This window comes from Megascapheus bottae, chromosome 13 (assembly GCF_031878675.1).
Source record: "Megascapheus bottae isolate mThoBot1 chromosome 13, mThoBot2.hap1, whole genome shotgun sequence".
In the NCBI taxonomy this organism is placed as follows: domain Eukaryota; kingdom Metazoa; phylum Chordata; class Mammalia; order Rodentia; family Geomyidae; genus Megascapheus; species Megascapheus bottae.
In genome coordinates, this window is record NC_143521.1 from 37,357,822 (window position 1) to 37,370,520 (window position 12,699).

A 12,699-nucleotide genomic window follows, 5' to 3' on the forward strand; every position below is an offset into this window, starting at 1 on the left:
GCTGGTTTCAGAACATCCTTTGAAATAACTATGAACATTCCTTTTCCTGCTTTTCCATATTCATGGCCCTCTTTATTTGAGCTATAGTAGGGAAAATTATAATGTAAAACACTTTCCATCCTCATTGTCAGCTATAGCATTGTTGGGCATCGTTTTGAGTTATTCACCATAGGTCCCTTTTTCTTCACTATGATGAGGGGCTATGCCAGATGTGTGTGTGTGTGGTTTTTTTCATCTAGTCCACTATCTTTCAAACAACTTACATTCTCCCCTCTCTAGAAAATTTTAAGATGTAAGAGAACAAAGATGCAGAATCTAAGTTTAAAATTAAATTTTTATGGCTGCATGAGGAATATTCCCCAACACTTCCTTTCTTTCTCTGCCTGATCATTTTGATACAGACATTTCAGCAGCATTGCATTGGCTTTGTTGAGACCATTGCTAGAGTCAGGCTCAGGAAGCAGAACCCTTCCTTCCCTATGATATTTAACTAGGGGGAAAAAAAAAGATGAACAGAAATTTAAGGTTATCAAAGGATGTCAGTGCCCAGGGCACCATTTGCCACTGTCATTTTCTGAAGCCAGAGCTTAAACAGCATATTGCTAGGGTACCAAAGCCATAAAGGATTTCAAACCCTCTTAGCTCTCATCCGATTTTAATTTCTGTTTAGTCTTCTAAGAAAGATAATCTGGTGACTTCAAAATTCTGTTCAACTTGTGGTTGGTAGGCCAGAGTTTATTCTGCCAGATTGCTAAGTTTAAACTTACTGTCATTGTCTTAAAAATGGCTTTAAAGAGTTACTTGAGCAGTGGTCTCCACAAAGCTCAGATTTCATTGTGAAATAGCAACAAGAATCACATCTCTTTTGCCTCCTGTGAACATGAGTTTCTTATTGTTAGAAGTGAGGTATAGAAGGGAATGAATCACGGTTGATATTGTGTTCTCTGAAGAATTTGGCCCTGGTGGACAGTGGGGATTTTAGGGGCAGTGTAGGGTGGAAAGAAAGCCTTTTGTTTTTTATCCAGGGATAGAGCCTTTGTGTGTGTTGGGCTGTGACAAAGCTGGATCACATCATCCCTGATGCGGCTCTTTTTATTAGCTGCACAGTTCAGGCCTTTGTTTTCCAGCTGTGCAGTAGGGAAAGGCTGGTGTGACAGAGTTCAGTGGAGGCCTTTCAGGAAGCATTTCTAAGTTGATCATTGCCATCTGCCCACTTTGCCCTCCGTGCTTCTCAGGCTAGTCCCATTTGTAAGAATCTTAGGTTTCTGATTATGTGATATGGACACTGCAGTTATATCTTAATGAGGAAGTGAGCACCATTTCAAAGAAATAATTATGAAGCAAAGGAAAAAGACCTCTTCATTCACTGAATCTATATAAAGCATACAGTGCAAAACATTAGAATTACTGTTTTATTCTCATTCTTCATGTTTTATTTGTTAAGCTGTTAGTGTATTTTCCCTAAGACTTGAATCGTTTTCAAAGGGCTGAAACTTGATGCTATAAATCACTTATTTTTAAAAACAGGACATGTGTCCTTCCTGTCTATTGTCGGTGACTGGTACAGGTCTCGTTTTATCTTGCTGGAAACTTCTTATCCTACTTAGGGATTGTGCTGGTAGTAAGGGAGCCAGTACTAAGACCAGAAAGCTCTTGCCTAGATAGGCAGTTTCTGTTGAAGACACCTGCTTCTAGCTTTACAGTGCAACCATTGTTTTCTTCTGTTGCCCACATTCAGGGCAGAGCTGGGTCTCTTTTAGACTGGGGTTGGCTTTACTTTTCTTTCTGCCTGGGTTTTAGTTTTGGTGGAACACATTCTTGTCTGTTTTCTGGCTTTGCTGATATCAATTTAACCTGTGTGGGATTCATACAAATGCTATTTCTGAGTCCATACTAAGATGCCTTTATGGTGGAAAGTTGGCTCAAGAGGCCAGCGACCTGGACTTACATCCTTTTTCCTAGCTGTGTGGCTAACATTTGTCCTCCTTGGGATATGCTTCTTGGAGTGATAGATGGCCTGTTTCCCTCAGCATTAAGATTCTACTGTTGTGTTTTGTGTTCTTTGAGATGTTAAGAACATCAGAGGTGGGTTGTAGACGGGATCACTGAGGGTCCTGATGCTGACAAATGGTTAAGTAATCCCAAGAGGTGCTATCTTAATTAAGTGTCAGTAGTTGGGGCATATCTAGTGATAGGGAAGTTTGGATGTGGTATCTCTGTAACAATTTTGCAGAGTACAAAAAAGTTTTATATTTTGGAGAGAAATGGTGTATTAGCCCTAGAAGTGTTACTAGACACTTGGACTACACATTGAGTGTACCAGCAGTGTTCCATATTGCCATCTTCTCTGTTGGAAATATTATAACTGTATTTTATATACACTTTTATTCAATATTTTAAATAACTGAGCACATGAAACAATTTTGTAGTATAAGGCTTCTACTTGCTGAAAATATTGGAGCTGAAAAGGTTTGAAATTTGGAGAATATTTGAATATAAGAATTTGGATTAGAGGCACCAAGTCTGTGCTGAGTTCAGATAAACAAGTATTTCCTAATGTATGTATCAGTTTTTACTGTTCAGATGAGTTTTTGCCATTCACATATCACTTTTTTTTTTTTTTTTTTTTTTTTTGTGGGTCATGGGGCTTGAACTTGGCCTGGGAGTTGCCCTTGAGCTCTTCAGCTCAAGGCTATGGCCCTACCCTTGAGCCAAGCCCCACTTTCCGTTTTCTAGAGGTTAATTGGAGATCAGAGTCTCAGATCCCTTTGTGCCCAGGCTGGCTTTGAACCTTGATCTTCAAATCTCAGCCTCCTGAGTAGCTAGGATTATAGGCGTGAGCCACTGCACCTACCACATTTGTTTTTATTACATCATCATCATCATCATCATCATCATCATCATCATCATCATCATCATCATGTGCCTATCCTGAACTCTGGGGCTGGCTGCTGTCTGTGAGCCTTTTTGCTAAAGGCTGGTGCTTTATCACTTGAACCACAGCTCCACTTCTGGCTTTTGGGGGTTAATTGGCCATAAGAATTTAATGAACTCAAAGAATGGTATTGCTCCATTTGTAAGGAAATAGACATGGGGAAAAAAAATTGTACCAAGAGAAGTAAGCCACACCCTAGGACACATGGACTGAATGGCTTCCCTCATTTGTAATAATTAAAATGTGCCTATATATCTGCAAGTATCCAACAGATAGTAAAAGACAAATAATTACACCTGGACATGATTAATTAAACAGCATTCTAAACATTCACACAGAACAAAGGAGGATATTTTCAGGAGAGGATTCTAAGAACTCTAGCTATGTGCATAGGATCATACAAAATGATGCTTATCAAAATAAACAGGAAAGGAAATCAAGAGGTTTTTTTTATTATAATATTTTCAAATCTTTTTAAAATTTTCTTTTGGCTTATTCCCTTCTTTGCTGTTCTTGATCTTTGTACCCTTTGTCTTGTCTTTTGTGTAAGTTTATCTGATTTGGGGATGGAAAGAGGAAGCACAGAAAAGGTGGGGCAAAGGGTAAAGCAATTCAGCAGTGAAACTCACTAGACACTATGTTGGAAATGAATTATACAACTTGGGGGAAGGGAGGGAAGTTAGAGGGGGGAAAAACTGGGAGAAAATGAGTGAGGAGGTAACACTGTTCAAAAGGAAATGTACTCATTACCTGACTTACGTAACTGTAACCCCTCTGTACATTACCTCTACAAAAAATTGTTTTTTGCCAGTCCTGGGGCTTGAATTCAGGGCCTGAGCACTGTCCTTGGGCTTTCTCAAGGCTAGAGCTCTGCCACTTGAGTCACAGCACCACTTCTGGCATTTTCCATGTATGTAGTACTGAGGAATTGAACCCTGGTCTTCTTCATGTATGCTAGTAAGCACTCTACTACTAGGCCAAATCCTGGCCACAATAAACTTAAAAAAAAAAAAAAAAGAAAAGAATTTCGTGGACTTTCCTGCTTGGGCTAACTTCAGAACTTCATTCTCAGCTCTCAGCTTCCTGATTAGCTAGTATTACAGGCATAAGCTACTAGCACTTGGCTTATTCCCATACTCTTAAATACCCTTATTTAAAAAATATAATTCTAAAACCAGTGTATATTATCAGAAATATAAATAGCTTCTAGAAATGCTATTATTTGCCTGTGTTTTCTTTAGATTATACATACTCAGCCTGTAGAACAAAATTGTACTACACAGATTTAATTTGATACCTTATTTCTTCCTAGAGACTGAAGTTTCAAGTGAAGTCGTAGAGATTGATTTAATATTGTGCTTGGCACAATTGTGATGGGAGTCTGCTTTGACTTACAGAAGTAGAATTGTTCAGCGGTATCTGATAATAACATTTGTCCTGTTACATTTTGAATAGACATTTACTATTTACCATATATAGATGTTATCATAACTATTGCTATGGTTGACAAATGACCATTTCTTTATTATCTCTTTTTCCTCACTCACTGTTTTCATAAGATTACTTCATTTGAGTTGCCACAATTACTGGCTGCCACATGAATTGGCATAACATATTTTAGTACTTTTTTCCCCTGGATTTCCTGATTCCTTAAGCCTGGGCCTGGTAGTAGAACCTTTAAGGGACTTTATTTTCCCACAGATATATTATACATTTGATAGCACTTATGATTTATTTGTGGAATGTTGGTTTAGTATATAATTTCCTCTGTTAGGACATGAAAGATAATTCATATTCCCCTTTGGATTATAACTATAAAGTTTTATAATATAAATGTACTTGAATTTCTGAATCATGTTAGAACTTTTTTTTATGTCCCCCCCCCCCTTGTCTTTCTGTGATGTCCTTTGAGGTCCTGAAATGTTTTCATGTTTGATTGAGATGAAGTCTGGATTTCATTGTACTTTTTGAAACATATTGAGCAAGTTAATTTTCTGTTTGAGTTCCTAAGGGGAATGGCTCCAGGCCTCCGTGTCCTAAGAATTCAGACAGAGTCCTGCCAGAACATTCCTGTGGTTTTCCATGGGCAGATCAGTGTGTTCAAGAAATTTTAGTTGTAGTCTGTTTTCCATGGTTAATTAAAACATCTGGCTTTAAAAATTTCCACAAGTAGAGCATCATCATTCAGGCAAATCTTTTCAATAATTATTAAATACTTCAATTCTACCTTCAGAAGAGCCTAGACTTGTCTTTAGAATGCCTTATTCTCTGGCTCCCAACACCTTATAAGCTATGGCCTCTGTTTATTAATAATTTTAAACTTCTGAAAGGCGTTTGAGGTTATCTTTCCAATCACATATGAGAAAAAGAGGAGAGAGAGAGAGAGAGAGAGAGAGGGAGGGAAGGGGAGGGAGAGAAATTGTGAATCATGAATCCTTATAATGGCTTCTGGCTTTTGCCCCTCCAGGTTGGAGCTGCTTTGGATGATCTACCATCTCTAGCCAAGCATGCTGTGGTTGGACCTGCCCAGCTGTGGAACAGAAACCTTTGCTGGTTGGAAAATCCATAAAAGAAAGGTCCTGTGAAAAGCAGACAGGCGATAACTTAAGCATACTCAGGTTGGTATATGAGAGCCTAAAGAATGTGCAACGTAATAAAATGTTGTTTTGGGGACCACCCCAAGTAGTTTTCTCATTAATTGAAAGATTCTCAGCATCACATTGATAACCTATCCTGGCAATATTTTTGGTGTAGTGTCTCTTTCCCTTTCTTCATCTCTTCTGTGTCATCTTCTGATTCTTCTTCTTCCTCTTCTCTCTCAGAGAAGACAGTAAGATCTTCAGCACATATCTGCCTTAATGGTCTTGGTTTATTTTAGAGGGAAAGCATGTCAGCACTCCTGGGGTTATGCTACTTCCAAATGTGCACACATTTATGTCTCAGGAGACAGAAGCAGCCATTTCTTCTGGGTCCTTCCGGCTGTGTATTTATCTTGCCAGTATTATTCTTTCCCTCAAAGTAGAAGCTACCTGCACACTGATTTTCCAAAGCAAGTGTTTGGTGTTAAATACTCATAAAGGACAAAGGGAGAGAATTGTCTAGAAAATAATAGGTATTTGCATGAATGCTGAAGAGCCACTCTATGTATGGCATGCAAAAGCTCATGAGAGACAGTAAGATGGAAAATCCTTCATTTTCTGGGAGGATATTATGCAGGGACAGGTTCCATGTTCCATGTGTATATAGTTGGTTTCTCATGGCTTTTTGGTGGGGGAACTTGACACAATGTACACAGAAAGCTGTCACCAGGGCCTCTGAGGGAGGGAGGTGGCCCCAGTAACTGAGAACCACTGGAGTGATTGCTGTCAGTTGACTTTGTCCACTCACTCATCCTTCTGCTTCCTTATAATAAGTCACCAGGCTCTTAGCCTTGTCTGGTTTTCAGCCTTGTGGTCAGAGGAGGTGACTCCATTGAGTGAATTGTGGGCACGTGACAAGCCACATGAGTCACAGCCACAGTGGTCAGTTTGCCCTTATGGAAAGTGTTGAAAAGAGGACTTTCCTTTGTGTGAGTTGGTTAAGCTGGAGCTCCTGGTGACAATTTTTTTTTTTATTGTTACTGTGTAAGGAAAAACCATAAGAATTAAGTCAGTATAGAAGTTAGTACAGGGAGGTGGAGGACAGAGTTGAGAGACGTATGCACATAGACAGATATTCACACTGTAGGCTACATGCAGCTTCTCATACTTCATTTTCTTTCTTTCTTTCTTTCTTTCTTTCTTTCTTTCTTTCTTTCTTTCTTTCTTTCTTTCTTTTTTTTTTTTTTTTGTGGGTTGTAGGGCTTGAACTTGGCCTGGGTGCTGTCCCTGAGCTCTTCAGCTCTAGGCTATGGCCTTACCCTTGAGCCACGCCCCACTTCCCATTTTCTAGAGGTAAATTGGAGATGAGTCTCAGGTCCTTTTGTGCCAGGGCTGGGTTTGAACCTGATCCTCAGATCTCTGCCTCCTGAGTTGCTAGGATTACAGGCGTGAGCCACCTTGCCCAGCTTCATATTTCATTTTCTAAAACACCCTACTTGTAAATAGCTCCTAGGGACTGTTGTGTTGTCCCTGGCTGCAGAGGCTCATCACAGACCTGTGCATCTTTTAGTCATGTACCTGATGGCATTGCAGGCATTGGGAGAGGCAGCACACATCTGAGAGGAAGCAGAGGTGGATGGTGAGTCAGGCTGGGCCACAGAAGGACTGGGCTGATCACAAAGGAGAATGATGTTTAGGTTTGGGGAACATTTTTGAAAATTTCATTCAGTTACTTGTGTTTTAAGTCTGAAAGAACTAGAGGCTTTCCAGAGGCTATAGTTAAAGCAAATTGCAGATAAGGAGGGTAATTTCAGAGCATTACTAGTAATAGAATTTTGTTATTTACAGTAAATACAGTTGTTTCAGGAGCAGCCAAATAAGAGGTTATCTGTAAGTTGCTGCAGCTGCTATCTTTCTACAACCCCAAGTTGCTCTGTCCTCTGCAAATGCCAATGTGTTAGTGCATTTAAAGCCTTATTTCCTTTTGTGAATGATGGACTTTATAAGCATTATTTAGATTTTTAAAAATTAGTTTGCATTATTGCTTCATTTAAAGTAAATAGTCTTTCAAGGTAGGGAAGACTTGAGGAAAAAGTTTAGAGTTTTTATATAACCCAGTTTCCCCAGTATTGTTATCTTACATTAGTCTAGCACATTTATAGGAAGTATTTATTGTCATATATTAAGTTGTACATAGTAAGAGGGGTCATCTTGATATTTCCATATGTTTTACATTGGTGTGAATTATTATGCTTGCATGTATGTAAATATCATAATGAAATCTCTTTGTGCAATGTATTTATGCTAATAAAAGAGACCGGAAAGATAAAAGGAGAAAATAATTTTCTTTGATTCTACTTACCTCTGTTACTCTTATTCATTTAGTTCCTTATCTTTTATTATTCACTTCCATAGTAGTCCCTCTCTTATTTTCATGACTTAAAAAAAAATTATATATATATATATATATATATATGCATGTTGTTTTCTCTTAGCTGTCACAAATGAGAGATAACATGATACTTGTCTTTGAGGGACTGGTGTATTTCACTTAACATGATGATCTTCAGTTCTATCCACTTTCCAGCAAATACCATAATTTCATGCATCCATTTTATTATATTACTTACTCTTTAGGTAGTTGTACAAAGGAATTTCAATTTGATTGTCAGTTTATAAGTACAATCTGTCTTTATCTTCATCACCTCTTCCATTGTTCTCTTCCATAATGGTGGAGTAATATATTGTGTATGTACACTATTTATTTATTTTTTTTGCCAGTCCTGTGCTTGAGCTCAGGGCCTGAGCACTGTCCTTGGACTTTCTCAAGGCTAGAGCTCTACCACTTGAGCCTCAACACCATTTCCAGCTTTTTTCTATATATGTGGTGTCAAGGAATGGAACCTGGGTCTTCATGCTAGGCAAGCACTCTACCACTAGGCCAAACTCCTGGCCCCTACACTGTGTATTCTTTATCCATTCATCCATTACTGGACATCTAGGCTGATTCCATAGGTTGGCCACGAATGGTAATGTAGGACATTTATTATTATTGATGAGCCAATATTGATATACTATAGTAGGTTCACTCTTTGTGTTATATATTGTATGAGCTTTGACAAATATCACATCCATCTACTTTTATGCTCTTATATAAAATGATTTCACTGTCCTAAAAATCAGTGAGGATCTAACCATTCATCTCTCTCAACCTTCCAAACCCCTGGCATTTTATCTTCTCTTTAGCTTACTTTTCCTAGACTATTTTAGTTGGAATCATAGTATATGACTTTTTCAGATTTGTTTTATTCATTTAGTAATATTCACTTAAACTTCCTGTGTCCTTTTGTGTATACAGCTTATTTCCTGGCAGTACTTAATATTCTGTTGTGTGATAGATAGTTCATAATCTTCAGGTTTTGGCAGGTATAAAGAAGGCTGCAGTAAACATTTGTCTTTAGGATTTTGCATGGCTCTGTTTGTAAGTCATTTGGATTCTTCTCATTATGTTAGCTACAAAATTGATCCCTCTATTTGTAGTTTTCTGAGAGTTTTAAAAAACATTAGAGTATTAGATTTTGTCAGATGTTTTTTCGTGCAAATATTCATATGATCATAGCATTTTTGTTTAGTTTATTCATATGACACATTATATTAGTTGGGTTGACTCAGCCCAACTTGTTGACTCTGCCTTTTTGCATTATCATTCTTGGCTTGAACCAGTCTTTTGCCATGGATTACACTGAATCTCTATATCAGTTTTAAGAATTTTGATTCATGAACTTGGAGTGTATTTCCATTTTTATATCTTAATTTTTCAACAATATTGTGTTATTGTGTTATCATGAACTTTTGTGTCCAGTTTTTCTGAGTAAATATTTTTTCTTTTTGCTGAATTTTAAAATTGAATTTCTTTTCAGATTATTTACGAAAAAAATATAGAGAATTTCATTTGCTTTTTCTATAATGACCTGTTTCCTTCATCTATGTCCAACTTGTTTGTGGGTACCAATAGTTTTTATTATATGTGTGACTTCATTAAGTCCATGTGTGACTTTCTATTTATAATAGATGTGCCATCTGCTAATATAGCCTTATTTTCTTATCTAGTCTGAGTGTCATCATTTGCAGTGATTTGAGAAAACTTGACTATGCTATGTAAAATGCAGAGCTATGTATGTTGGCATTTTATTTATAATAGATGTGCCATCTGCTAATATAGCCTTATTTTCTTATCTAGTCTGAGTGTCATCATTTGCAGTGATTTGAAAACTTGACTATGCTATGTAAAATGCAGAGCTATGTATGTTGCCATTCTTAATAAAATTATACAATTGTATAACTTTTTTTTGGTGGGTTGCAGGGCTTGGACTCTGGGCCAAGGTACTGTCCCTGAGCTCTTCAGCTCAAGGCTACTGCCCTACCCTTGGGCCTGGGCGTTGTCCCTCGGCTCTTCAGCTTAAGGCTACCACTTTACGCCTTGAGCCTCAGGGCCACTTCTGGTTTTCTAGTGGTTAATTGGAGATAAGAGTCTAACTGTCTTTAGTGCCTGGGCTGGCTTTGAATGGCAGTCCTCAAATCTCAGCCTCCTGAGTAGCTAGGATTACCAGTGAGAGCCACTGCTTCCAGCAAGTGTAACCTTTTGATAAAGAAAAAATGGTAACTATACAATTACTTTCTCATAGTTGTTCTATTAATCTGTAAACATCTTAGCTACGCCCATGCCTTCTGTGGTGAAAGTGACACTTCAGATCTTTTGCCCACTGTTTTGTGAAAGCTGGACATTTTTCAGGCTGGAAATATAACTCGGTGGTAGAGTGCTTGCTTAGTAAGGCCCTGGGTTTGATCCTTGATATCATTAGAGAAAAATTAGACATTTTTATAGTGTAATTAAAATAAAGTCTGTATTTTTCAACTTGGTATTCTGTTTTTGTCTCTGTATTTTTGAGGTTGTTAATGGACCATTGTGAAAACATTAATTACATTAGAAAGTGAAAACTGCACATTTACAAATTATCTTTTATTGTAAGTATAAAAATTACAAATGTATAAAAATCTAAAAGAAATGTTTTTAAAAGTCAACACTTTATTGTGATCTTTAGATTCTTGTTTTGTTTTATGTGCTAGTAAAGTTATAACTTTGTTTTTAGTATAAAAAATAAAAATTTGGTCTTGACAAAATTTAGACATTTCCCTCTTCTTGGATAAAGCAAAAGGCTGATTTTGTTACTGAGCTTCAATCAGGACTCCAAATTACTCAATTAGATTTATAAAAGATTTTCTCTAGTTTTGTTAGGTCGTGGCACATGATCCAGAGGGTTCAGTTCTTAGGACAACTTACCTGTTTCCTTTCCTTGTAATCTTCCATTTTTAACCTGGGTGGACCTTGATGGGGATTGTCACATTTGTAACCTAGTCCCTTTGCTTTCCTGAGCAACCCCTTTCCAAGAAAACATTACTTCATAAGAATGTATAGTGTGAAATTATTTTTTTAACATTTATTTAAAAGCAAAAACCACAGGTAAACTTTCATTTATATCTCTATGGCTCAGATGTGATGTCACACATGTTAAACCAGTCACTCACTCTTCTAAGTCTTTTTTTCTTTTTTTTCCTTCTTGGTGATCAGAACATCTTTGCAACCTAATTACAGAATGACCCTCCAATGAGTGATGTCTTAGGAAGATCCTCTTGTTCTTGGGTTTCTTTGAGAGGATAACCAGTTTATTGCCCTGTGCTTTGACTAGAAGTCCTTTTTCCAACTAAGGGATACAGAAAGATTAAACCACTGAATATCTGTAACTTGCTTTTGTTAGTAGAAACCACGTCTTTGACTGTTTGTAATAAAGATGTATGAAAGTATATTTATAGAATTTAGAATAGTACATCTTTGGATATTTTGCTTGTCTTTACATTTTTTATGTTAATCTGTGAAATACAGATTTCCTTTAAAAATTTTTCAAAGATACCATATGTGACTGACATATAGACATGTATTGCATGTAATTGATTTAAGAATAAGCATTAAGTTTGAATTATATTGTCAAGTAAGATCTTTTTATGACACAATAACTACTTAAAACTAGAACTTCCAAATTAATTATCTGAGCCAAATAATTACTGATCTCTAGTTTTATTCAAAAACAAAGTCTGTGGAATGCTCTTACATAAATACTTTCTAAATTAGTGCTATTATATGTAAAAAATAATGTGTAATAGTATTAGGCTAACTTGTATTAAAATGTCTGAAATTCTAACCATAGCTTGAGATCCTAGTCTAAGGATTCTAAGATGGGATTAACAATGACTATGATCTTGCCCAGGAATTAAATTCTGAGTGACAAGAGATGTTGAGTTAGTTGTAGTACTTAGTTCAGTACAATTCAGTTAAATCCCAAGCACACAAGTTAATGTATCCTGTGTGGCATGTTGCTGGGTAAGTTGCTAGAAGGACTAGAGTGAAAACAAAGAAAAATCCTTCATTAGGGAGTTGGCCAGAGTAGAAGCCTTTCTGAGGAGAGTAACAGTTTATTGACCATATTTTAGATGCTAAGGATTTAAGCATCTTCTCAATTTCTGGTGGGGTGAAGGAGTGGGAGGAGAGGAGATGGAATTCATTCAGTCCTCACAAAGATCATGTGTGAGAGACACAGTGTTACCCTGTTTTATAGCCGGGATTGGAGATGTCCTGTGATTTTGTCCAAACATTACATCTAGTCATTTGAATTTAAATATGTATTTTTCCCCTTTTAAATGCAGTGTAAGTGAACAAATAAAAATATATTCTTATTTGGTTTATGGAGTCTGTGTTGTGGAGAAAAGCTATGGCTTAGTCAGCCATGGATGTGATGTCATTGGAGGCAAAGTAGGTTAGTTTAGGAGCTGTTATGCAGAGAAGGGACTAATGTTTAAGATTAAATTTTTTTCTGAACTAGGTATGACTGGTGAGTAGTTTGGCTATGTATTTTAGAAACTAAAATTATAGCAGTTCCGTAAATATTTTTACTTAAAACGATGCCAAAGAATCTGTGTAAGTTTCATTGTCACATGTTTATAAAGAATAAAGAAGGACTAAGAGTGTGGACTACTGGCAGAATGCTTGCCTAGCATGCATGAAGCCCTAGGTTCAATTCCTTGGTACCACGTACACAAAAAAAGTGGAAGGGGTGCTGTGGCTTAAGTGGT

General features: G+C 37.1%; 1 protein-coding gene across 11 annotated transcripts in view; it reads left to right on the forward strand.

Moving 5' to 3' along the window:
• The window catches only part of Apbb2 (amyloid beta precursor protein binding family B member 2), a 268,672-nt gene that overhangs the window by 44,023 nt on the left and 211,950 nt on the right, over positions 1–12,699 (forward strand). For all 11 annotated transcript variants that reach the window (XM_090343669.1, XM_090343667.1, XM_090343668.1 and 8 more), the window contains exon 2: positions 5,403–5,553. The gene's annotated coding sequence lies outside the window, so the exon portion shown is untranslated. The remainder of the gene's footprint in view (positions 1–5,402; positions 5,554–12,699) is intronic.